General features: G+C 48.5%; 1 protein-coding gene across 2 annotated transcripts in view; it reads right to left on the reverse strand.

The window, feature by feature from the left end:
* The window catches only part of BAALC (BAALC binder of MAP3K1 and KLF4), a 50,775-nt gene that overhangs the window by 22,161 nt on the left and 2,042 nt on the right, over positions 1-26,572 (reverse strand). The gene's annotated exons all lie outside the window — the stretch shown is intronic.

The following is a 26,572-nucleotide window of genomic DNA, read 5'->3' on the forward strand; positions in this document are numbered from 1 at the left end:
AGAAGGGGAAACACGGAGGTCCAGTAACCTGCCTGAGACCCTACATCTGATGCCAGAGGCAGGCTGCCACCCAGGCCTGCCAGAGTCTAAAGCCTTTGCTTTCACATACATTTTGTTTACCCACATCATTGAAGAAAGCTCTTCAGTGAAGCATACTCTTCCTTCCAGGGCCAGACAATAAGGAGACATCTGGTGTCATCAAAATACATGAAAGGCTTTTTGTTTGTTGTTTTAAAGCTAATCCACATCTCAAAGGTCTTCCTCCTCCAGGGTGGAGCAGATCTTTCCCAGTAACTTGCCAGCAGAGTCAAGTAGGTCACACGGAGGTACAGACAGCGAGATGAGTGCATTAAATTCAACTTCCTTGGTGTGTTTTCTACCCCTCAGTCCCCTGCAATGGTCCTCGTGTCAGGTGCTCAGCCCTCGGGTCATCTACTATAGATTCACCGTTTCTCCCCTAACCCCCTGGAAGCCACAGCCAGGCTCGCTTCCCCCACAGCTCCTGTTTCAGGGCTGCAGTCAGTTGGCCTCTACTCCAGGCAGGGGTCAGGCCCTCAGCATCTTTCTGGAGCCCCCTCCAACCTCTCCCACTCCCTCCCCAGGCCTTCACCACACTATTGTCCTTGTCCATGGGTTATGCATGTATACATGTAAGTTCTTTGGTTAATCTCTTCCTGTCTTTCTCCCCTCCCCTCTGAGATTCATCATGCTTCCATCTCTCTGGATCTATTTTGTTCATCAGTTTATTTTGTTCATTAGATTCCACATATGAGTGAGATCATGTGATACTTATCTTTCTCTGACTGGCTCATTTCCATTTCACTTAGCATTATAGTCTGCAGGTCCCTCCACCTGTCTCAAAGGGTAAGAGATCCTTCTTTTTTACAGCTGCATAGTATTCCATTCTGTAAAATTACCACAGCTTTTTTATCCACTCATCTACTTGGGCTGATTCCAGATCTTAGCTATTGTAAATAGCACTACTATGAACATAGGGGTGCATATATTCTTTCTGACTGGTGTTTCAGGATTTTTAGGATATATTCCTAGAAGTGGGATCACTGGGTCAAATGGGAGTTCCATTTTTTATGATTTTAAGAAACTCGATACTCTTTTCCACGGTGGCTGCACCAGTCTGCATCCCACCAGCAGTGTACTAGGGTTCCCTTTGCTCCACATCCTCACCAGCACTTGTCCTTTGCTGATTTGCTGATAGTAGCCATTCTGGTAGGTATGAGGTGGTACCTCATTATCATTTTAACTTGCATCTCTCTGATGATCAGTGACTTTGAGCATTTTTTTCATATGTCTCTTGGCCTTCTGTATGTCCTTTTTCGAGAAGTGTCTATTTAGATCCTTTGCCCATATTGTAATTGGATTGTTTGTCTTCCTTTTGTTAGGTTGTATGAGGTCCTTATATATTTTGAAAATTAACTCCTTATCAGATGTATCATTGGCAAATATGTTCTCCCATACAGTGGGCTCCCTTTTCATTTTGTTGATGGTTTCTTTTGCTGTGCAGAAGCTTATTTTGATGTGGTCCCATTTGTTTACTTTTTCCTTTGTTTTCCTTGCCCTGGCCCTAGGAGATGTATCGGCAAACATTGCTATGAGAGATGTCTGAGATTTTGCTGCCTATGGTTTCTTCCAGGATGTTTATGATTTCACTAGAGGCCCAATGCATGAATTCGTGCACGGATGGGGTCTGGCCAGCCCACCTGATCGGGGTGGGGGGAGCCAATCAGGGGTGGGGCTGGCCTGGGAGAGAGGCTGTGGGCAGTTGGCGGGCAGGCCCTGCCCCCCTGGTAGAACTCCATGTCAAACTCCCAGTTGAGGGGACAATTTGCATATTAGCCTTTTATTATATAGGATGATTTTCATTTAAATCTTTTATTAATTTTGAGTTTAAAGCAAAGGTCATAGCAAGAGACTGACAGCAATACAGTCATAGTAGGGAACTTCAACACCCACTGACTTCACTGGATAGATCTTTCAGACAAAATATCAACAAGGAAACAGTGACCCTAAGTGATATACTAGATCAGATGGACTTTATTGACATTTACAGAACATTTCACCCCAAAGCTTCAGAATATACATTCTTCTCAAGTGCACCTGCGGCATTCTCAAAGATAGACCACATGTTAGGACACAAACTAAGTCTCTACAAGTTCAAGAAGACGAAATTTCATCAAGCATTTTCTTAGATCACAATGGCATGACACAAGAAATAACTAGAATAAAAACACTCAAAAACTTTCAAACACATGGAGGATAAACAGCATGTTATTAAACAATGAATCGGTTACCAATGAAATCAAAGAAGAAATGAAAAACTTCCAGGAGAGTGCAGGATTTTTTTAAAAATATATTTTATTGATATTTTACAGAGTGGAAGGGAGAGGGATAGAGAGTTAGAAACATCAATGAGAGAGAAACATCGATCAGCTGCCTCCTGCACACCCCCTACTGGGGATGTGCCCGCAACCAAGGTACATGCCCTTGACCGGAATCGAACCTGGAACCTTTCAGTCCGCAGGCCGACAATGCTCTATCTACTGAGCCAAACTGGTTAGGGCTTAATAGCTTTTTATTCTTTATTCGATATCTCTGAATCCGACTCCATTTTGAGACCGAACCTCTTGGGGCTCTCACTGTCTGTGAATTATTAAATGACATAAATTCATGTTCACTCAACAAGCACCACTAGTAGCCAGCTTGCTATGTGCCCAGCAGGAGGGTATGACGGTGGAGCAGGCACTGCCCTTGGAGTCAGGCAGCCTAGGATCAAGTCCCATCTCCAACTCTGTAAGCTGTGTGACCCTTCAGAAGTGACTAAGTAATAACATTCTCCCCCCCTTTTTTTTGTCTATAATGTGTCAAACTCTGCTATGATTACTACCATTTTACACATGAGAACACGGTGCCTCAGAAAGACCAAGAACTTGCTCAAAACAACCAACCAGCCAGTGGTGGACCCAGATCTGTGTGACTCCAAAGACATCGTTCCCATCTACTGTCTCTGTCATTGCCCCACTACTTAGCCTCACTAAGCCTCGATTTCCTGGGGTATAAAATGAGAATTATGATATCTGCATCAGAGATGGGTGATCAGAGAAAAAGAGGAGGTAAGCCTGGCTCTGAGCCTGGCACACAGTGGGGCTCATGTCACAGCTTCCCACACCAGGCACGACAATGTGCCAACGGCTGATTTGAGATCCTTCCTTGACAGCAAGGGGAGGGCACTAGGTGGGTGAAAGAAAATAGAGAAAAGACATACGAACAAGAGAGTATCAGCAAAAACCAGCTTCGCCAAGTCCACAACCCTGTCCCAGATCCAATCAGGGTGGAGCAACCCCTAAAGGGTCTAAGGCCAGAGACTAAGGGAACCCAGGAGGCCAACCAAGAGGTCAGAAGGTTGAGCTGAGGCTGGAACCCCAGATTACAGGCAGACTGCTGTTACATAGGGTCTGTTCACTGCATGTTATTCAAGGGCGGACATGTGACAAGGACGAAAGATAAAGCATAGTACTCACAAGCCCTCAGCGTCTCTCGCCTCCTTTAGGAGGACAGGAAATCTGGAGCCTAACCAGCAACGGGGCCCTGTTGTGCTGAAGAGAAATGGACAGCGCCAGGGACAAACAGACCGTGGGGAACAGTTGGTGCTGTCCTGAGTATTTATTGTGTCTCTCAGCAGGGCCAGGCCCTGTTCCAGGCCCGGGAGGCAGAAGGGAAGGACAGAGACTCCGTCCTTGCCATTTGGCAGGATATCTGGGATGCAGGGGAGAGAGATGTCCGAGAGGTATTGCTGGTGAAAAGAACAAAACAGCCAAAGAGAGGCAGGGGCCAAGTCACGAGTGATCATATGGCCCCCGGTTGAGGAGTTTGGACAGAGTCCTGTGGGCGAGCGCGCCTGGGCCAGGGGAGGGTCCCTTTGAAGGGCTCAGGCCTGGAGGCAGGGAGTGCAGCAAGGAGAGAGCCTTGCCCTGGGGGATCCACCTCCTCTAGGGGCTCCCTTCGCGGTCTGAGTGCATTTTTGAAATGACTGTCTTCCCTGCTGGACTCACCAAATTGGAACCCACTCTCAGAAGGCTGCAGCTGGAAACGGTGCCACTTCAGAGAGATGGCTTTGGCCAAACACACACCTAGTAAGTGCAAGTGAGTACTTGGAAAGAAGGGGTGGGGGTAGGGGGAGTAAATTTAAATAAATTAGGATAATCATCTATAACCACAGTCTAGATGAAAAGGTTTCCAATGACCATTTCCAAAGGACACGGCCAGAATGAGCAGGATTAAGCTTGACAAGCTTCTCAGTCTGTGACTCGCTGTTAGTGTCTAAGCAGCTGGTGGCGTCCAGCATCTCTTCGGCAGTAGCCACACAGGACAGAGATGCTGTGGGTCTTCTGCCGGAAGCATACATAAAACTTCAGTTGGGCCGATTGGATTTTGTGTTTCTGTAATGCAGTAATTGGCTCTCAAATCCCCAGTTCCTGTCTTTGCAGCTTTCCCTGGCTAGCTTTAAAAGCAAGTTTAAGCTTCCTTTATTTTTTTTTTCTTCTGAGAAGTCAAGTTCAAGCTCCCACTTTTGACAAGTTCCTGCAAGGTTCTGGAAGCAGGGACAGTTGGCTTTGATTTAAATCATATTACCATCCTTGATGTTTACGAAAGGAGGTGGCTTTTCCAATGGAAGAGTTTGGACAGCATCATCCATAAAGTCAATAACCTGCTTGTGTGGCCTGACCCCACCCCACCCCAAGGCACAGATTCCACTGTGAGACAGTTCTGCTGGGCTTGGTGTAACAGACACAGGGACGTGAGGCCTGAGAAAAATCAATGTCCTTTCAGGGTTTTCCTCGAACGCATCTTTTTCTACAAGTTTCCCATCCTAAATATCTAGATCTGACCTCAGGGGTTTAAAAAAATAAATTAAAATATATATATATTGATTTCAGAGAGAGAAAGAGAGAGGGAGAGCGAGCTAGAAACATCAATGATGAGAGAATCATTGATCATTTGCTTCCTGCACGCCTCCTACTGGGGATGGAGCTCCCAACCTAGGCATGTGCCCTGGCTGGGAATTGAACCGTGACCTCCTGGTTCATGGGTCAATGCTCAACCACGGAGCCACACCGGCCACGCAGACCCCAGGGACTTATAAGAAGGCAGGTAGCCCTGTGGAAAACCTCATGAAGCCAAGGTCATGCAGGGACTTAGATGACGCCGTACGGGGACTGGCTCACGCGGGCCCCACACCACTGACCCACGGCCTTGTAGCTCCTATCCAGAAAAACCAGTAAACGGGGGGCTCAAACATCACTGAGGAGAAGACGGCCACTCTACAAACCTGGCTCCCCACTCTGTGTTCTAACCCTGTCCTCTCTCAGAGAGCACGTCCACCTTCACGCGTTTAGCTCACCTCTGATACCCAACTCCCTGCTCTGGTGGTCATCTCAGCCAGTATTTGCTGAAGGCCATCACACACCCCAGGCGTTTCACCAGGCTCTGTGGCTCACAGAGGCGGAAGTCGCAGTCTTCACCCTGCAGGTCCCATGTCTCGGAAGCATCAGGAACAGAGCCTCTCTGACGGGGGGCCCACACAGAAGAGGGGGCTTGAAATGTGAAGAGGGAGACAGGGGGTCCTTGGGAGCATCTGAGCCTTGAACTCTGCCTCACCCCAAGCCTGCCTACCCTTGGCCTTTCTCCTCCCTGAGCCAATAGTCAGTCCCTTTTTCTGCTCACAGTTCTGTTTCGGTGGATGTTGACTTGTTTATTACTTGCTAACAAGAGAGTCCAGCTGACACAGGGGCAAACCACAGCTGTGCCTGCAATAGCGCTCATCCACGTTCTATAGCCCCTGGACACTGATTCACAAAAGATTCCCCGTCTCCTTTGAGCTTAAGCTGGGACCTGCCCTGGAGTTCAGACGTGTCAGGACAGAGTGGTGGTGCAGGCAGCGTGTTTGCATTGGGGACTGAGGAGCCTCCCCGAAAATAACTCGCCTTCAGGGCAGGGCGCCAGGCCCGGCAGCCTCGCCCAGCAGTGGGAGAGCCAAGCCTCAAGGTCGGAGGGGAGGACAACTCCAAAGAGAACCAGCGTTTGTCCCTCAGATCTGTCCTCTGTCCACAACCTGAGCCCATGGAGAGGAGGGGGCTGAAAGCAAAATCTCAGGAAGCTAGCCCTAGCCGGTTTGGCTCAGTGGATAGAGCATCGGCCTGTGGACTAAAGGGTCCCAGGTTCAATTCCGGCCAAGGGCACATGCCCGGGTTGCAGGCTTGATCCCCCGGCTCCCTCCGCCATAGGGGGCGTGCAGGAGGCAACCAATCAATGATTCTCATCATTGATGTTTCTATCTCTCTCCCTTCCTCTCTGAAATCAATAAAAACATATATATTTTTTAAAAATCTCAGAAAGCTATTTGCCACAAAAGTATCCACAGTAGGGTATAAGCAACGCTACGGGGGACCCCATCTAAAATTACAGCACAACACGGAAAGGGAGAGGTCTCCCGACTTTACGATGTCACCCGCCCATTCCGGATACGCGGCTCTAGAGCAGGGCTTTCCGCCTCACAGCGCTGGGGACTGGTCATTCTTTGCGGGGGGGGGGGGGGGGGGGGCGCTGTCCTGAGCATTGCACCCCTGGCCTCTCTACTCATGGATGCCAATAGCAGGCGCCCCCAACTTGTAACAACCCCAAATGTCTCTAGATTCACCAAATGTCCCCTCGGGGGCAAAACTCACCTGGTGAAGAACCACTGCTCTAGAGTATCGGTGGTTGGGGCAATAATTAAGAGTGCAATCGCTTCGGTGCCCACCGGAAGCGGGCAAAATAAATGCTGCAAAAATAAATGTGCCTGGACCATAGGTCCGCGCCCGGGATGTGCGGGGGAGGGGGCTGCCAGGGAGGGGACACTTTCTTAAGCAGAAAGACAAAAAAACAAAGAGCAGAATCAGGACCCCGGGGTAGAGAGCAGCAGCTGGCAGGACTGATTCGCGAGCCGCACCCGAGGTCGCCCTGAAATGCTTTGGGAGACTGCAGAGGGCTCGGTCCCGGGCGGACGGGTGGTGGCAAGGCCCAGTGTTGAAACATGCGCTTTTCTCTTCACGTGAGCCCGTCTGCACCAGAGCGAGGGAGACCTGAGAACATTTGGATTAACTTTGCAAAATCCCATAGCCTCGAACCGTATTAAGTAGCTTGGTTCGCAATTACCCACTACTGTTCTCTCAGGCACAAGTCAGTTTACCGAGGGCCACAGGGTCAGAGACTCCAGACTCCATTTCTGGGGACAGAGAACAGGGCAGTGTTACCCGGGCCAGTTTAACCGACGGTCTCTAGGGCGGCAGGGAGATGAGCTTGGGTGAGAGGAGGCATTGAGACAGAGAGAAAATAATTCCTGTGGGCCATGGAAGTGGAGTTTGGTGACAACAGGCGAGACCCTTTGGGGGTTTTAAAAGAATGAGATTAATTTATTCACCACAACTTGGGGGATTGGGGGGAGGGGGCGCTGACGCTGAGGTGCTAGAGTGGAATGAGAATTGGCTTTGCTGTCAGAGCTGGGGTTCAATCCCCTCGATCTCATCTACTGGTTACGTGATATTGGGCAAGTTACTTCTGTCTCTTCATCTTATAAAGTGGCTGGAGCAGACTAACACTTAGTAGGTGCCTTACCATGTTAGCTGACCTCCCATAAAGGTAAGCAGGAGGTGCCCCCTGGACAAGTCCCGAGGGGACAGTGATCATCTGTGCTGTTAGGTGGACCCTTGGCCCCTGCCCTGAAGGGGCCTGACATTTCATTCTTCAGTCCCATCCAACCAACATTTCCACTGTGTGCAAGCAGAGGACCCACCGGTCCCTGTTCCCCACGTTACTCTCCCTGGGCCCTGCCAGGAATCCCAGGAAGGAGGCCAGGGCTTGAGGCTGCTGAGGCTGGAAGACGGCCTCCTTACACTGCTGCAGTGTGTGAGGGAGGCCGGCGCGCTGCATATAAAATACCTTGGAAGCAGCGCCTGTGCCAGCCTGGCCTGGACTCATGCTCTGCCAAGTTTTTGTTCGAGGTTCGCATCCAAGTCTCAGTTCCAGAGGCCACATCCTCCCCGGGGCCCAGCCCACGAGCCCTGGTGCAGCCAGCCCCGAAGTCCCAGGCTCAGATTCCTGGGCAGTCAGCTCCCTGAGAACCCATCGTGACTAGCACCAACGAGCCACTGGCACCACCATATGCTCTAAACCAGTGATGGCGAACCTTTTGAGCTCGGCGTGTCAGCATTTTGAAAAACCCTAACTTAATTCTGGTGCCGTGTCACATATAGAAATGTTTTGATATTTGCAACCATAGTAAAACAAATCTTATATTTTTGATATTTATTTTACATATTTAAATGCCATTTAACAACGAAAAATCAACCAAAAAAATGAGTTTGCGTGGCACCTCTGACACGCGTGTCATAGGTTCGCCATCACTGCTCTAAACACTGTGCAGTTTAAACCACTTGTTTTCTTGGTCCTGGGGCTCCAGCTGCCTTCTGTTCTCCATCTTGCAATTACATCCCTCTCACTAGCCCACCCTGTCCTAGCTTTGGCCTTATCTCTTTGCTATCAATATGCTCCCTCATTTTCCCCAGCTCCCCATTTCTGCAACCCCCTCTCTTATCATTCTCTTCTGGGCCTGCCGGTAATCTCAGAACCTAGCCCAGGCCTGTCCTGGGCCATTAGACTCCCCTAAACCCTGAGACCCTAAGGCCATCAGGACCCTTTACCTCCCTCCACCTACCTTCATACCATTTCTACTCGCTGCGGAATATTCATCTCTAGGAATGATCTGCCCACAGCCTCATCATCCAGTAAGACCATCAGTTTCTTCAGGGCAGGAACCCAATGGTAGTTATCGGCCGAGCCTGGAGCCTAGTACAGTGCCTGGCACATAGTTGGTATTCAACAGTTTTAATGACTCCATAATGACTGCCTCAGGTCCATTTTGGAATAAGATGAGGTTTAAGGGAACACACTCGGCCATGAACTAGCCGCTTGCCCTTAGGGAAGCCATCTCCACTCACATAGCTCAGCTGTAAAATGAGGAGGTTGGACCAGGACCAGTGAATCTCTTTTCCATCTGATAGAGAACCCCAAAGACCATGGGTTTTTCGCCCTCATAGGATATCACAAGTTTTGTATTTAAGTTAGTCATCTTATCTCAGCTTCCCTTCTTTCCACTGCCTACTTAAAACCACCACAACAAAACAACAGTTCTTCTTATTTTCTTTTTATCTGAGTTATTTGTTTTGTTTTTAAATTAAACTTTTTATTTTAAGATCATGTGTAGATTCACACACACACACACACACACACACACACACACACACACACGTAAGAAATAATACCAAGAGATCTGTATGCCCTTTCCCAGGTTCCCCAGAACTATAGTACAAGATCACATTCAGCGTTGACAGGGGTACACCCCACCCATCTTACTCAGATTTCCCCAGTCTTACTTGTACTCATTTGTGTATTTGTATTTGGTCCCATGCAATTGTATCACATGTGTAGGTTCATGTATCTATCTACCACTAGTCACGACACAGAGCAGTTCTGCCAACTCAAGGAACCCTCGTGTTGCCTATTTTTTGTTTGTTTGTTTTTTAATATATTCTTATTGATTTCAAAGAGGAAGGGAGAAGGAGAGAGAGATAGAAACATCAATGATGAGAATCATTGGCCAGCTGCCTCCTGCACACCCCTCACTGGGGATCGAACCCACAACCCCAGGCATGTGCCCCTGATCGGCACTGAACCCAGGACCCTTCAGGCTGAAGCTCCATCCACTGAGCCAAACCAGCCAAGGCTATCATGTTGCCTGTTTAATAACCACACCCTCATACTCTCTTGTGACCTGGCTTCATCATCCTGCTGGAGCCCTCATTAATGAGCTAAACAGGTAGCTGCACCTGCTTACCCTTTGTATGAACATTAAGATTTTTAACGTTTGGAGGAATATACTTTGATATATTCCTTTGGCATTAATGAAATTATCCTATTAAGTAGCAGCTCCAGGCTGAGCCCTGATGACAGGGGTAGACCAGATGGTTCCTAATTCTCCACTGGAGACTATATTAATGAAAACCATCACTCTATGTGCCAGGAGCATGGGTGATTTAGAAAGCTCCTTTTCTTCGTTGTGATTCAGTTTTTTCTTCTGTAAAATTAAAACAATAACAGATCCTATTTCAAGAAGTTCATGAAGAATTTAATTACAGATGCTCCTCAAGTTATAATGGGGTTATGTCCTTGTAAATTCACTGTAAGTTGAAAATATACTATGTTGAAAATGTGTTTACTACACCTAACCTACTAAACATCATAACTTAGCCTAGCCTACTTTAAATGTGCTCAGAACACTGACGTTAGCCTATATTTGGGCAAAATCATCTAATATAAAGCCTGTTTTGTAATAAAGTGTTAAATCTCTAATGACATTTCTTATGTGTGTCACTTTGGTACCATTATAAAGTCAAAAAAATCATTCAGTCAGACCATCTTAAGTCGAGAATCGCCTGCAGTGAATACACAGAAAGCACTTAGAATAGTATGGTATGTATGTTCTCTCATTTAATACCCACAACAACCCTATGAGGTAAGTACTCTTATTATTTCAATAAACAGATATGAAAACCAGAACATTTCAGGAAGTTCAAGTATCTTTCCCAAAGTTTCCATCTAGAATTGTAACTCTGGACGCTGTGATTTCAAGTATCGCTTTGCCCGTCTCACTTCATGAGAATATTGGGCAGCTGTACCAATAAAAACCAGAAATTGGGGTTCCAGGGGAGCCCTGGCTGCTGAGACGTGGGGGATTTTGCACGAAATAGGTGGCTATCAGGAAAACAAATCCTGAGATCCAAATAGCCCCACCATCTTATTTCTAGAGTTTGAGAACTATCCCTCGGAACAACAACTTCAACAACAAAAACCCAAAGGAAAACCTTTGTAAGATGAGTGAAAGAACATTTTGTCTACATTTTCTTCCCACACAGAGCTGGAAACACCTGGGGAAAAGAAGCCGGTACTCACCAGCTCCAACTCATTTAGCAAAGGGAAGGCAGCACAGTAGATGAGGCCCCAGAGCCTCCTCCCTCAAAAAGCCAATGTTTTGGATTCACAGTTCTTCCTTAGAAATAGTGATTTAAATCGAGGCACAATAAAAAAACTTCCTGGATCATGTCTGAGGCAAGATAAAACTTCAGCCAGTCAATAGCCTAGGACCGTGGTCGGCAAACTGCGCCTCACGAGCCACATGCGGCTCTTTGGCCCCTTGAGTGTGGCTCTTCCTAAGCCTTAGGAGTACCCTAATTAAGTTAATAACAATGTACCTACCTATATAGTTTAAGTTAAAAAGTTTGGCTCTCCAAAGAAATTTCAATCGTTGTACTGTTGATATTTGGCTCTGTTGACTAATGAGTTTGCCGACCACTGGCCTAGGAAGTGACAGCTCACCGTTGGAAAAGGCGTGGAGGAAAGGAACCAGAGGCAGAGCTTGAACCATCCTCACCAGTCCCTCCCATCTCACTTCCCATCTCACCTCCCCTGGAGCTGGGAGCTGGGAGCTGGGCCCCCGGGATGAGTGCCCACGTGCTGGTACAGTGAGAAAAATGAGTTACTATTATGGGAATGTTCATATGGGTGGGTGCTAAGATTGTCCATGTCCCTTCTTGGCAAGACTGGTATATGCTTTCTCACTTTTTCAGCAAGGGCTTCCTCCCGGACTCGTATCCCCCTCTGCCCTGCCCTGTTTTTCCCCGTATAGCATTCATTTCTAATATACTGTGCACTTCCCTTCTTTTTAATTAACCCATCATGCCTTATTTCGGAGGGCACAGATTCTTTGTTTATTTTGTCACTATTATTTTCTGCGGTGCCTAGAACAATGAATGCCTGGCACATAATAGGTGCTCCATAAATACTTGGCAAATTAATTTAGAAGTTTTTTTTTCATGTTTGTGTAAATATCCTTTCCAATGAAATGGTAATAATAAATGATAAGCCTTTGTCATGCCCTGATGGCAAAATAAAAAATTAGCAACTCTATATTAGCATGTGCACACATTCACACATTTTTTTCCTTTTTAATTTTACACAATATTTTTTTAAATTTTGCTGGCCCATGAATTCTACAAGTCTGGGACTCTAGGTCCTCAGGAAAGGGTTTGGAGTAAGGCAGGCTTGGCTTGAGTCTGGCCCTTCCAGCTGTGTGATCTTGGGAAAGTTCCTTTATACCTGTAAGCCTTAATATCCTCACCTACAAAACAAGAATAGTGATTGAGAGGGTGATTTCTATACAGCAGGGACCTGGTACGGAGTAAGTTTAGTTCCATGAATAAGTGACGCTCGCCACTGTGGCTCAGCGGTAGCACAGGCAGGCCTCCCCAAGGCTGTGTCCAAGGCCCTCTTGGGGTTTGCCGACAGCTGGGCCAAGCCAGGCCAGGGACACCCAAGGCAGTTTCCTGGCATTCACAGGAGCTAATCTCGATTCACTATTCAACTCCTTTACTATAAATACGAGTGATTAAATCAAAAGGATTCAAGGCACCACTTCCAAGCTGCTGAGCTCGATCTGCATGGGGGTGCTGACTTCAAAGACCCTTATAAATGAAGGGACTGATCAATGAATCCCTTCCCCCCAGCATAACTAGGAAAGACAGGAATCGGGTCAGGAGCCATTGCCAAGAGGACAGCCTTCAGAAATGATGACAAAACAATCCTGAAACGTAAGCGAGGAAACAGCACTTTCAGAGCGATTTGATTTGCACACATTTTCAATATTGAATGTTTTGCTTTTCTTCAAGCACAACCTTGCTTTTTGCTCGAGTTCACACTGTTCAAGAGTCATGTTAACAAAGGGAAGTTGTGGAGACAGGAAGGATGAAGACAGAGGTGAGGTCTGCTGCGTAGCCTTGAGCAAAAGAGAGCTGAGTCAGAGCAGAGAGAGAGAGGAGTCTGGACTTTCAACTGTTTGGGGAGGGCAGAGAGATGAGTAAGTGGGGAGGGAAAGGCAGTCAGCCACCTTCTGACAGCAGGCTCTGTCCCGGGGTCACCCTGGGTAGGGATCACCCTGTACAATTCCATGCAATGAAGATAGAAGGGGGACATGTCGTACTTTAAAATTCTTGGCTTAGAGACCCTGACAGTTCTTCCCTGCTGAAGGCATGCTTTCTAGCCTATTTAGAGTGCTCTGTCCCTAAAGGATTTCCCCGGGACATTGTCTTTGGTGAGATCCATGGAGGTTAGAATGGATTTGAGGGAAGGCTAAACAGTTGAAACCCCCTGCCCTTGATGCCCACAGACTAGTATTTAAAGGAATGAGTTGCTGAGCAGGCGACCCAGATCCTCTGCAAAGGTCCAACTGTGGGTGTCGATCCTCCTCCCCCGAGAAAGCAGCACCACGTTGGCGCGTAGGACCACACAGTCCCTTGAAGTGGCCACCTCCAGGCAGAGTTGGAAGCAATGCAGGTAATGAGAACAGTGTGAGCACTGAATCTACTAGGGACTCGGAGACCAGATAGACCTTCTGGCTAGTTCTGTTGCTACGCCTCCTGACATTCTTGGTGCAGACCAGCATTAGCAAGAGGATTCCCCCTGCAAAGGGACCCTGGGAGAGATCACAAGAGCACCTAAGACGCTAAGAAGGCACCTCTGTGAAAACATGTGCAGCTTGTGTGGTAGATGGAAATGTCAGCAAGCTTTGACTATTACATCTCATCCTATATAATAAAGAGGTAATATGCAAATTAACCCTCACACCCTCACAAGATGGCTGCCTACAACCAGGCCGGCAGGAGGGTTAGTGAGGGACGACCAAATGACTGAACCGGAAGTTGGACATCCCCTGAGGGATCCCGGATTAGAGAGGGTGCAGGCTGGGCTGAGGGAACCCCACCCCACCCCACCCCACCTGTGCACGAATTTTGTGCACCGGGCCTCTAGTAGATATAAAATAGTTCAAATACATAATGGGTAAGAGGCAGCTGGAAATGTCGGGATGCCCTTTCTGATGGGAGGACCAAAGGAAGGCACGTGGCATGGCCATTCTGTGGACTCCGGTGGCCTAGGGTTGGACCCAGACTTGTGTCCTCAGTGGTGCCATTGTGGATCAGTCATTCATAAAATCATCTCAATGTCTGTCTCCTAGAGTGGATTCCTCAGAACCTGAAGTTTACAGAATGATAACTGATGTCCTTTGAAAAAAAAAGTTATGGTAAATGTGTAAGTTTGGGCAATTCTGTGTTAAGGGATATTCATTTCCTGAGGCTACTGTAACAAATGACCACAACCTTGGTGGCTTAAAACTGCAGCACTCTATTCTCTCACAGTTCTGGAAGCCAGAAACACAAATTCAAGGTGTTGGCAGGGCCGCCTCCCTCTGGTATTCCTGGCCTCACCTGGCACCTGCTGGCAGCCGGCATTTCTCTGCATTCCTTGGCTTGTGGCCACATCCCTCCTTCTCCACCTCTTCTTCACACGGCCGGCCTTCCTCTGTGAGCGAGGAAGTGTTGGAACTCACTCTGCCTCTCTTTTAAGGTTATGTGTGATTGTGTTTGCAGTCGATCCTGATAATCCAAGATAAACTACTGCTCTCAGGATCCTTAACTTTCATCACGTCTTTTGTCACATGAAATAGTAGTCACCCTTTTTCCATATTCACCCGTTCTGGGGATTAGGACTGTTGACCGGCTTTGGTGCTACTGTTCAGGTAAACCTCGAGGTTTAGCCTTGAATACGCTAAAGCACATCGTGACTCTCTAAGAGGAGCTCACAGCATGAAGCATTGCCCGAGCTTATCTAACCACAGGTGCTGAGCTACTTACCAGTGCCTTCCTGGCGGGAAGAAGTGTTTTCTGCTTTATCGCGGGTCCTTTCCAGGCCGGAACCTCTCTGAATCGTCACATTGTATATTTCCAAACAACTCATCCAGGGTGTCCCCTGGCCCTCTTTGGCATCTCTGCAGTTCCTGGGGGTTGGCATCCCTGTAGCAGAGGCCCAAGGTCATGGAAGAGCAGCACCTGTGCTGTGAGGGTCGGGAGGAAGCCCTTCCCAGGTCTTGGCACGGAGTCTGCTTTGCTGTCAGGCCCCGGGCAAAGCCTGCCATGGGAAGCTGCAGCCCTGACGCAGTTGGTTCTCAGCACACACACAAACGACTTTCTCCTTTATTCCCAGAACACACTGGCACTTTTTCTTTTTTTTGATATGCTGTAGGGGTTTCCCTGGCAACCAAATTGGAATTTGTGTATTTGTCCTTTCCTGCGAGAAGTCCATCTGATGGAGGAGGTTGGAGGAGAGGATGCAAGACCCAGTCCCCTTTCAGTGTCTGATGAGTCATCGGTTTGGGGGCTTGAATCCTCCAAAAGTGGTGCTGGGTCCTGGTTGTGTAACTTTCCTTTTCGGGATTGTTTGTGGCTCAAGGCACCAGTGTTCTCTGCGAGGACAGCCCTTGCCCACTGTGAGAATGGGATCTCCCTCCCTCCCTCCCTCCCCCCTCCCTCCCTCCTTCCCTCCCTCCCTCCCTCCCTCCCTCCCTCCCTCCCTCCCTCCCTCCCTTCCTTCCTTCCTTTCTAGTTTTTGTTGTGTTTCTGCTGTTGTTAATCCTCACCCAAAGATATTTTCCCATTGGTTTTTAGAGAGAGTAGAAGGGAGGGGTAGAGATACAATGAGAGAAACATTGATGTGAGAGAGACACATCGACTGGTGGCACCCCGACCAGGGCTGGGGATCCAACCTGCAACCAAGGTACGTGCCCTTGACTGGAATCAAACCGGGAACCCTTCAGTCCTCAGACCAACGCTCCATCCACTGAGCGAAACTGGCTAGGGCATGGGATAGGTTTGTTACAGTAATTTCTCAAGGGCCTTTGGTTCCTAGAGAAGCTGTGGGACTGTGGGGCTGGGACCATAACTAGTTTTGCATCCTGCAGCCCCCTTGACTCACTTCTGCCACCACTGTTACTGGTACTTAGATTCAAATTCAACTTTGTCATCTCAGCACAAGGTCCTTTAGGGGCCCAGGACTTAAACTCTGACCACTCCATGTCGCGCTTGATTCTAAGACGTCACTTATTTCTGTAACCACAGCAACACTTGTTTCTGGCCGTCTCTGCTCCTGAAATGCGGCAGGGCTACCCTTCCATTGTTTTTCTTGCAGAGAGCGGGACAACATGGATGGGAGCCAGACGAAAAGAAGGCAGAAGCTTAATATTCATCATTGAGAAGAGAGCGGTAATGGGTGGATGACAGTAAGACCTGGGAACTCTGAAAGGAGTTGAACTTGTACAATCAGATGAGCAAACCGAGAACTGATCGTGAAAGGGGAAAGTAGGCATTTACACCACCTTTTCAGGGAAACCAAGTGAGCATAAGGAGAAGCTATAAAAGAATTCCAGCTAATAAAAGTTAAAGAAATGTTAGAACATCGCCATTTGCACTTCCTAATGAAATAATTCATGTAGATAATGGTTACTGATGACAACCAAATGACAATTTCATATGGTTCAATCTTACATGTTTTTTAAGAGTCCTTATCTTTTAGATCCATACTAAAGTATTTAGAGATGAAGGTACAGGACTTTTGGAATTTGTTTCAAAATAATCCAATTGGTGAAGGGGAATGGAGATAGAGATGAAACAAGATTTGCATGTGCTAATAATTGTTGGTGCTGGATGATGGTTCATTATACTAGTCTCCCAATTTATATGTGTGTGTGTATGTGTGTATGTGTGTGTGTGTGTGTGTGTGTGTGTGTTTGAAAATGTGTCTGTGTAGTTTTAAAACTTTTAAATATATAGATGTTTGAAATGTTATGTTTAAAACATATCTACGGCGACAATTAAGGGGTTCCAGAATTGTTCTGAGCAACTGCAACTCCATGGTGTCTGCTGGGAAGAGACAATCCTTGTGAAGATATAGTTTCTGGTGTATGTCCATATGTGTGAGGGTGCAGGGGTGTGGGTGGGTGTGGTGGTGGTGGCGGGTGTTAAATCAGCTTCTCCTAGAAGTTTTTGTTCTATTCCCCACTGATTTTTTGCTTATGGCCATGGGATTTGGGGATTCTAAGAATGCTGCAGTCAGTGTTTGCACTTTGAATTCATGTGCACAAAGAAGAAAAAAACAAGGCTTACGGGCATGGCACTCTCCCTGGGTCCCTTTGTTAACATTTTGGCAGCGCTCTTTAAATCATGCCTTTTCTCTCAGTTCCCTGGATGTTTTCTGAAGCCTGCGCAATGACTAGAAGGCTCTGTCTCTACAAAGGAATACCTGATTCAGAAGAGTAAACATCGTAACAGCAACCTATTCATCAGCTGCCAGACCCACACCAACCAAAGGTGGTGACTTTTGAGGACTCCAGCTTGGGCCTTACAGCCCCTGGTGGTGAGCGAGGGTTAAGGAAAGGTGAGCGGAGCTCAGCGAGGTACAGGGAGACTGATGACCCCTCACGCCTCCTGGCAGCAGCTCCCCATCCTTGCAAGTGTGGAGGGCCAGCAGGGAAAGCACCCCAGGCCACAGCAGCTGCCCTGGAACCTCTGAATCAACAGGGACCTGTGATGAGGGACAGGAGGATCCCAACATTCCTGGGAGCCGAGGCCGAGGCCGAGGCCGGGAGAGCTCCTGGGGATGCCAGGATACTGTCTTCTTCCCAAATCCTACTCCAGCCAAGAGCATGATTTGCATAATAAAATATCGAATGCCTTCATAACCCAATGTTACCAGTGAGACTTGAATACCCTTAAAAACTGCCTTCAAAATGAGAAATGTACTTAATCCCATTTATTTGTTCATTCCACAAACACTGTTTGAGGGCTCTATGAGCTGAGCTACTTACAGGTGTGTTTGAGGGCTGGGACTAATCCCTGCACGTCCCCTTCTCTCCTCTCTCCCACACTTCCTTCCCGGTTAAAGACAGCGGCTCCTAAACCTGGCCGTCCCTCAGGAGCACCTGGGACAGGAGCAAGCACTGGCACACAGCCATGCTCATTCGCTGATACATGGTCTGTGGCTGCTTTGGTGCTAAAAACAGCAAAGTTGAGTCGTAGCACCCTTGAGCATGTGGCCTGCAGAGCCTCAAACCATCTGGCCTTTTACAGAACAGGTTTGCCAGCTACTGACCTGGGAGGGGTCCAGGGGCCAACAGCAGCAGCAGCACCACTTAGGAGCTGTTAGAAAAGCAGGGTCTTGGGTGGCCTCCTGGACCGATGGAATTCCAATCTGCACCCACATGCAGGTCTTCTGGCCCCACCCCACGCTACCATCAGAAGCCGCCAGGGTGGGGCCTTTACTGTATGTTCCCCAAGTGCCTCTGACAGATGGATAAGGTGCCGACGGCCCTGGGGTGACCTCCCTGCAGGCCTGACACCAGATCCTCCAGCTGCCAGGGGAGGTGAGCACTGAAGGCTCATGCGTGAGGGAGTGAACGCCTCTCTGGGAACTGCCCTCTGTGGGAGAAGTGGCCCCACCCAAAGTCACTTCCTCCAGCTAGAGGCAGCCTGAATCTCACCCCTAGTGGGAAACACCTCTCACTACCACAGCTGAAGCGCCAGCCCAGCGCCAGAGCTCCCCAGGGGATCAGCTGAGACGCCTCTGCCAACAGCAGTTCAACTCTCCCTGCCCTGTCCCACCTCCCTCACAGTGTTCCTGAGAACTCTCCCCGGTGTTCCCGAGAACTCTCCCCAGTAAAAGTCCTTCTCAGGCCTTTCCTGACACCGTCTTTGAGAGTGGACACAGTGTGAGAGGAGAGAGAAGACATGGCCATAAACAAGAACATTGAAAACAGAATGAGAGTCCTGGGAGGTGAGTGCTAGAAGGGAACAGGTGACTGAGGTGGGTGTGCAGGAGCTGAAGGGCTCACAGAGGTGTGGGGGCGGTGGGACAAGGCAGCCCCTGAGTCCGGCTGAGGGGAGTGGACTGCAGGCAGCTAGTGGAAGAGGAGGCTGGAGAGAAAGCCTTAAATGCCGGGCTAGGACAATTGCATTCAGTGGGCAAAGGGAAATCATCATGGAAGGCTCTGAGCAGGAGAAGCACACAATAGCGATCCCAGCTCTGCTTCTGGAGCTGGGGGGCTGGTCAGAAAGCCATTGCACAAGACCCGGTGAAAGGCAAAGAGGTCACGAGCTAGTGATCAGCTAAGGGGCTGGCAGAGGAAAGGCCACGGGGCTCAGAATAATCTAGACCTGCCTTCCCAACCCCCTCACTCACTCACTACCTACAGGCACTTGGGCAAGCACCTCGCCTTTCTGACGCCCCCGTCTGTAAAATGGGGATAACAGAATCAGGTACGGACGGTGGAGTGCCTGGCACATGCTGGGCATGCAATGAACGGAACCAGGCTCACGAGGCCTGGCTGTGTTCATCTGTGTTTGCACGCACATCGCTTGTCACCCCGGCAAGCAAACAGGAGCGTGTGCTAGGAAGGCCGGCCTTGTAAAGTGGTGATTATTGGACGTAATAATTTAATGAGGCCTCAATTTCATCGTGTATGGAGGCGCTTAATCCGGAATCGTCCCTCTTACAGGGCACAGGCGATCCCGCTTCCATTGTGGCCGCTGCCTGCCCTGTTGTTATGACGACGGGTTTCCCAAACGCCCCGTTACCTTCTACAGATCCTGTCGGCTTTCTCATGCCTGAAAGTCCATAAGCCCTAGAGACAAGAGCAGGGCGATAGCTCTGAGCGTCCACAGGAAAATAGTGTCGACTCCTTAAATTAGCCAATTGGCCGTCTGCTGCTTCTCCGACAGAAGCCCGGGCCGGAGCGCCAGCGCGGCCCTGCACGGTGGCCCTCCAAAAATGTGCCTACTCATTGGAAATTGGTGCCAAGGAATATCAGCTGGCACATCAGTTCCCTGCGGCATTAGCTCTGCAGGAGAATGAAGCAGAAAGCAGAGGAACGTCCACCACGTATCTCTTGTACCCATCAGTCGGATGTCAACAGATCATTCTAGTAAAAGATTGAAGTTTAGGGTATTGTTGCATTATTTCTAAAACTAGTTCAACATTCACACATGTTTCTTTCAGCAAATAGCCACCTTTATGAACTCACTTGACACATGGGAATGTTACAAAGACAGTCACTATTATTACTAGAGGCCCAGTGCACAAATTCGTGCGTGGTGGGGGTCCAGCCAGCCTGCCCCAATCGAGGCTGATCAGGCTGGGCCGGCTGGGGGGAGGGCCCGGGGGAGGGGCTGCGGGAGGTTGGCTGGCCAGCCCTGCCCCCAGGTCAAACTCCTGGTTGAGGGGACAATTTGCATATTAGCCTTTTATTATATAGGTTTATTATTGCAAAATCTTAATACCAGTAATTACATTCCTATGGTTTTCGGCAGAACATCTCCCCTCCTCACTAACCTACTTCCGTTCCTCCTTCTCCCTTGCTCCCACTAATCTTCTCTCCTCTCTGACATATCCTGCTCACAGTCTACCCGAAATCTCTTCTCCTCTTTTTTTTTCCTGGCCAAAAGGACCCAATACGTTAAGGGCGGTATGGGCCTAGCTATTGTCATGATTTCCTTCACTCTTGCAGCCAGCTAGCCACATAACATGGTCCTGGCCAAGGTGACTCAAGCAAGCTGACTGGGTTTTGGGAAAGCTATTGCTTTACAGATTTTTTTAAAATTGCTCTTCTCTGCATCTCCTCTTCCGATCTAAGATAAGATGCTGCAGCATCTTACAGCTAGAGGATGAAATCCACACTCCAAGGATGGAAAGCAATAAACGCTGAGAGCCAGCTCCTTGCAGCCTCCCTGAGCAGTGCAGCTGCCACCTCCGGACTCTCTGTTAAGCGCAAATAAACCCTCTACTTGCTAAGCCACACTGGCCTGGTTTCTGCTCGTGCCACCAAACACTATTTCTACCCGATGCAAACGGTGAGGAGGGTTCCCTCACCCAACAAATACTCGCTGAGTGCGGACTCTGTGCCGAGTAAAGAGATGAACAATAAGTGAACAAGACAATGGCAGGCTGTGGTATTAGGAAAGAAATAACCAGACAGCGACTGGGGAAGGCGGGTCTCTCTCAGGAGGTGACATCTGAACTGAGAGCTGAAGGGTGAGGTGGACGCACCCATGTAATGAGTCGGGGGAGGGAGAGCACATTCAGGCAAATGCAAAATCCTGGTGACAGGAATGCGGTGGGGCTGAGTGGGAGGTTCAAAGAACAGAGAGGAAGCCAGTGTGGCTGGAACACAGAGAGGAAGGAAGAGAGTGGGGAAGGGGGGAGAGGAAGAGAGGGCGGGAGGGAGGGAGGGAGAGAGAGAGAGACTGGGTCATGCAGGCCGAGGGTTGGAATTTTATTCTATGTATAACAGAATGGAAAGCTACCAGGGGAATTAAACAAGAGAATGACAAGACCCCATATATGTTTTTAAAAGATTGTTCTCCCTATGACGTGATGAATGACTTGTCAAGGGCAAGAGAAGCCAGCCATCACAGGGGTCCCAGTACAAGAAAACGTGGTTGGGCTGAGGCAGGGCCGGTGGAGATGCAGAGTAGCTGTCACCCCGAAGGAACTGCCCATGATACCCTCACCTGTGGTTACAAGGACCCACCTGGCCAGCGCACTTAGAATCCAAACAGGCAGGTTTGAAGAGGCGATGGAGGAAGATATTTTTAAAATACCGAGGCGACAGAAGGAAATACAATTATAAGGTAACTGGAGGAAAAGATGGGCAAATTCACAGCAAAAGTTTTGATTTTTCAGTATTCAGAGGGGAAGAATCGGATCGTGTCGGAGCTGATACACGAGGACTGTCACAGCATATGAACAAGGAATTAACGATTTCCAAGAGGTGGTCAGAACTCTGAGGTCCTAGATGCCCACGGCCCTGGCTCTCTCCAGCAATGCAGGCAGCTGAGGAACAGGGATGGAAGGCGCGGAGGGAGGGGTGGCCCAGGTGTGTGCCTGGAAAGGCCAGCCCAGTGCCAGACTGAGGGGGGGAGGGGGTCCTCCGTGCCTGGGTGGGCAGCACTGAAACACGGCCCCCTCCTACACGGGAATACATTTGTTCTCCAGTGACTCCCATCCCACCTTGTAGGAATGGAAACCCAGAAAAGCGGAGAAACGGCTGGTGAATGTCTGTCGTTAACGTCTAATTCCTTCACCACTGAACATACTGTCTCCAAGCAAAATACAAGGAAGATGGTGACGAAAAGAGCGGAAAAGGTCCAGGGACTGGGGGTCATGATGCGTGTGAGAACCTGTTATTAAGGAAGGTCTCTCTGCCCCGACGACACACACAGAGGCCAATACTATGGCACCGACTTGGGGGGTGGGGGTGGGGAGTGGAGGGGGGCTTTTACTGCGAGTTCAACCAGCAAGCAGACAGGAGTCAAGGCTCAAATCTGCTCCCCATCCAGGGCTCAAGGTGAGATTTAAGGGGTTTCAGCACCAGATCATTCAGGACAACGGACCCTTGGCTTCTGAATGCTGACAGAAGCGCGGTTTCCTCCTGTGGGCTTCTCCACACTTTCTACGTTTTCTATAAGGAACATGCATTGCATTTGAAACCAGAAAAAGTGTTACTTTGCGCAAAGACGGTTCACCTGTAAAAAGCCCAGCAGGTGACTGGGATGCAGGTGATGTTCTGAGCATCCCCTCCAGCCCTGCTCAGGCTTCAGCACAGGGAGGGGGCTGCAGGTGGTCCCTCGGGACTCGAGTCCTCAGCCTTGTCAACGCCGGCGGGAGGCCCCCACTCCACGTGGTTCCTATTTTCAAGAAAGCCAAAGGCAGATGGGGTGGAGGAGGGAAGTAAATTCGTGCTTAGCAGTGACAGTAAAATGGACGCTGGCCTGGATTTAGAAACAAGAGGCCCGAATTCTGATCCAAACTCTTCTCTTCCCTTCTTAGCTGGGTGGCCTTGCTCAATCTCTTAATCTCACTAAGCCTGTATCCTCACTTAGTAAATGGTGATAATAATGGGTTTTTAAGTCTTTAGAGAGTTACATAAACCAATATTCAAAATAAAAATTCCCACCTATAGCAGATGCTCGGTAAATGCTATTTGAATTTAAATGATAAGGAAACAGATCCAAGCTCAGAAACAAGTGTGAGGTAATGACAACAGAAATCCTCTCTCTCTGAAAAAAAATTTAAACATCAATGGAAAAAATATCCTCAGGTGACTATTAACAACAAAAAAGGCACATGACCGAATGACCAACCTACCACCTAAGCCAGTGATGGCGAACCTTTTGAGCTCGGCGTGTCAACATTTTGAAAAACCCTAACTTAACTCTGGTGCCGTGTCACATATAGAAATTTTTTGATATCTGCAACCATAGTAAAACAAAGATTTATATTTTTGATATGTATTTTATATATTTAAATGCCATTTAACAAAGAAAAATCAACCAAAAAAATGAGTTCACGTGTCACCTCTGACACGCATCTCATAGGCTCGCCATCACTGGCCTAAGCACTGTTGGTGAAAATATAACCACAGGTGTAGCAGGTGTAAAGGGAGAGCTGGGGAGAAGGAGGCTGAGCCATCAGGAAGCCCAGGTGGGCTCTCCACAGGTGCTCCCACCTGAGGGGAGGAATCCAGATGGTCTTCCTTCATTTCTTCAGGCTGCGAGGGCCTGCAGGGGTCTGTGCACACACTCCTCAGACACACACTGCTCAGTCCCCTACTCCTCCCGCATCTCTCCCTCATGCTGTTCCTTTATGTCTGCCTCCCCTGTATTATTGACTTACTCATCTTTGTACCAAATGTGTATAGGATGAACAAAAGAGCAAAGAAATGTCTTTTATCCTTGGTCTGTCAACAGAGGGAGATAAAGACCTAGAACCGTGGTCGGCAAACGACAGCTCGCGAGCCACATGCGGCTCTTTGGCCCCTTGAGTGTGGGTCTTCCACAAAATACCGCCACACTCAAGGGGCCAAAGAGCCGCATGTGGCTCGCAAGCTGTGGTTTGCCGAGCTGCAAGTTTGCCGACCACTGACCTAGAATATTGTCTTCGTGGCACTATCAAAATGAATCAAGGTCAGCAAGTTTCAACATTAATCTGAAGCCAACAAAATTAATTTTAACAAGAATAAATACAAAAATCCCAAATTTGGGTTATTGAAATCAATAGTATAACTACAAGATTCATTTATGGAATGCCACCTATATTCCAGTCACTGTTTCAGGTGCTGGTTACATAGCCCTGAAAACACCATGTCCCTGATGTCATAGAACTTTATCTAGAAAGAAAGGTCTAAGGGTTTTAACTAATCACAGGGTTCATGTGAGGCATCCGTATGTAGCTTGGAGCTAGCCATAGGTCCCCATGAATTGAGAGAGCCTTTGACAAACCACACAGTGTTTGGAGGAGTATGGTTAAGCCCACAGAGGCCCAATGGGAAATGAGACATGACTGGAGGACCAATGGTGAGAGGAGATGCAACAGCAGTCCTCAAGTGTTGCGAGAGCTGTCTGTGCAGACTTGATTTCAAGGGCCAGATAGAAATTCCAAGGCAGCAGGAATAGTTTCTCACAAAGGTAACAGCTCCACGGAGGTATGGGGCCGCCCTGTTCCCTACGGAGAGGTATCCCATCCTTAGCGATGCTGCAGGAGAAAACTATGCTGAGACCAGACTAGACTATCAAGAGATCATCAGCTCAGCTGGCTGTGACTCCACAGTTGAGTGCCAACCCAGGAACCACCGGTTTGCTTCCCGGTCAGGGCATATGCCCAGGTTGCAGGCTCAATCTTGAGTGGGGGGTGTCCAGGAGGCAGCCCTGATCGATGATGTTTCTCTCTCATCGAAGTTTCTATCTCTCTCTCCCTTCCTCTAAATAAATAAATTAATTAAATTAAATAAATATATTTAAGAGAGAGAGAGAGAGATCAGAATAGTCTCTGAGTCCCATCAACAGTAAAATCAAGAATTTCATAGTTCACCCCCCACTGATCGGGAAGGCAGTATTCAGGAGCGTGGGCTTGGGATTCTGGTCCTGGACTGGGGCAAGTCCGAACTGTGTAAACAGGGGATAGTAATAGTTCCCACCTTCTCGGCTTGAGGATGAGCCCAGGTGATTTACATCCAGTGCCACGGATACAGTGCCTGGCCCTTAGTAAGTCTTCAGGACCTATTAGCTAACGGTGATATTAAGTGCTGTTCATTTTATTTGATTTTCCAGTTTACTCGGGTAAATCATTTTGCTGCGAGTCTCTAACTCTGCAATCTTTCATGTCGCATTTACCAAATCAATTATTATAGCAATTTAAACCTGTAAAGTGGAAGCACGGTAGAGAACTTTGAAATGTTTTATTCTCCAGAGACATTAGAGAAAAAAAACAACAGTACTAAAGGGGATGGGTAAGGATGTAACGAGAGGGACTTGTGATTAAATCAACGTGAAGCGAGGGAGCGATTAACCTGTAGAACGGCTGAGCCAGGCAACCTCCGTCTCCCTTCTCCTCGGGAGACCTCCCGCAAGACAACAGCAGTAAACATCAATCCAGCGAGCTGCTTTCATGAGGAGTCACTCATGCCAGACCAATTTCATTTCCTCCTGTGACAGAGACACGCTTCGGTGACACAGCGCAGCAATGGATATCCGATACTGTGGCTTCAGCTAAGTCTTTAATTCCAGCCCACATAACAGCTAAGTCTCAAAACTCAATTGAATTCTGCTGGCTATGGAAGTGATCTCCAGAAATGGGAACCAGAGGCTCACCATCACTCTTTGAGTAAGGGGGAGGCATGAGCTCTTTCCTTTGTGGGACCTACGAAACCATGCCCCGTTCTATCAATATTTACCGAACACCTGTGTGTGGGGGGGTGGGGGGGAGGCCCTCCATTGGGAGGCATGCTCCCCATGGTGCTGGCACAGAGGACACAGAGATGATGGGTTCACTTCCTGTGTTCAGAGCTCCTGAGGTTGGGGTGACCAGCAGGAAGTGGCTTTGACACTAAAGGACAGTGACCAGGGGCTCAGAAAGAAAGGATCTTGGAAGACAGGGGGAACTGGGGGTAAGTTATGAAGTAGTTGAGAGAATGTCTTGACCAGAGCAATGTAATTGAGTCCGTTCTGCCTTGAATTAGGTGACCTCCAGAGACCCTCTCCAGCTTTAAAATTCGAGTGACCAAGCCATTTTTGTGATTTTACAGTCTGGACTCTGATGAATCCAGCCTTTCCTTTCGTCCCCCATCAGAAAAAGATCGATGGAAACAGGAAAAAATGCCATTCCAGCTTCCTATACAACACATTCACTGTGGGCCAGCAGGTGCCCACCCCCCCACCCAAACCCCCCCGGAAGCCTGGGACTGAGTTCATGGGCTGCCCTAGGCTTGGCAGGGTACCACCAGTGAGCATGCTTGTCCCAGGCCCCACCTGTTGCAGGGACCAGATCTCATGATGCATGATGGGATCTGACTCAGGATGGCAGGGCAATAAATGAATAAGCTTTGGAGAGGAATAGCTATGTACATATTTAGTCAGCACGCAATAACTCTCTCATACGCATACATATGAACACACACTCATACCATATACTCCCAGTCACCAAGGCAACCATTCCCGATGCTGCACTTTGTCCTTTTTCAGACTAGGTCTTT

This window comes from Myotis daubentonii, chromosome 17 (assembly GCF_963259705.1).
Source record: "Myotis daubentonii chromosome 17, mMyoDau2.1, whole genome shotgun sequence".
NCBI lineage: Eukaryota > Metazoa > Chordata > Mammalia > Chiroptera > Vespertilionidae > Myotis > Myotis daubentonii.